The sequence below is a fragment of the Eriocheir sinensis genome, chromosome 17, assembly GCF_024679095.1.
Source record: "Eriocheir sinensis breed Jianghai 21 chromosome 17, ASM2467909v1, whole genome shotgun sequence".
In the NCBI taxonomy this organism is placed as follows: domain Eukaryota; kingdom Metazoa; phylum Arthropoda; class Malacostraca; order Decapoda; family Varunidae; genus Eriocheir; species Eriocheir sinensis.
Window position 1 is genome coordinate 11,636,685 of NC_066525.1, and position 1,091 is coordinate 11,637,775.

The following is a 1,091-nucleotide window of genomic DNA, read 5'->3' on the forward strand; positions in this document are numbered from 1 at the left end:
TTCTTTTGCCGGAGAAATCTAAATGTGATTAATCCTTTGTGTGCCATGGAAAACGGCGTGAGTGTGGGCGTCAAGCATTGATTTCTAGGAATCGCGGAGGGTGGAGGGTGCGTGAGGCGAGTGTCTCACGTGCGGCCTCCTAATAGAGCCCAGGGGCGAGACAGACCCTCCCCCGCTCACACGTCGGTAAATGACGATAATTTTCCTCGCCCGAAGTTCATGATTTTCAGCTCGAGTTTCAGAATATTAGAGAAGGACAGACGATTCCGGATATGAATGGGTAGTTTCGGTGTTTCGTATTTACCTTCCCTGCAGCAGTCTCGTCGCTGCCGCCGCCACCCAGGCCACACCCTCCAGGCAAGAGCCTCAATTTGGGGGGTAGGTAAATTTCGCTGATCTCGTATGAACCTGAGGCCAAGGATTAAGATAATGAAAACGCTGAAAAAAAAGAAAGAAAAAAATTTGCTATCTAACACGCACGGCGCTCGTGTTGCAAAGGAAGTTTTAAGTATCCATAATGAAACCTTCTAGTGAAGTGAATTAGTTCTTCCGTCTAAATTTCCCTTTGGAAAGAAACTCAATAAACTAACAGAACTGATCAGCCATATGAACAGATAGGAAGTAAAGGGAAAAAATAGGAATATTATCTATTTCTTCATGCTAAGAAATGTAATGACAAGGGAAAGATACGTGCGAGGGATTAAAATACAAATATCATTAGTTTGGAGAAAATCCGAAAGGTACACATGGCAAACCAAGAAGTTTACGAAGTCCTCGACTTTTTAGTTTATCGATTTCAAAGATTTTTTTTATATGTGGCTGCTGTTCAGTGAAAGTTAAACCTGATGTATATATATATATATATATATATATATATATATATATATATATATATATATATATATATATATATATATATATGTACACACCCACCCACCCACACTCACGCGCACACACACACACACACACACACACACACACACACACAGATATATATATATATATATATATATATATATATATATATATATATATATATATATATATCTATATATTTATATCAGTGATCGTTGAATGCCGAAGACAACCCA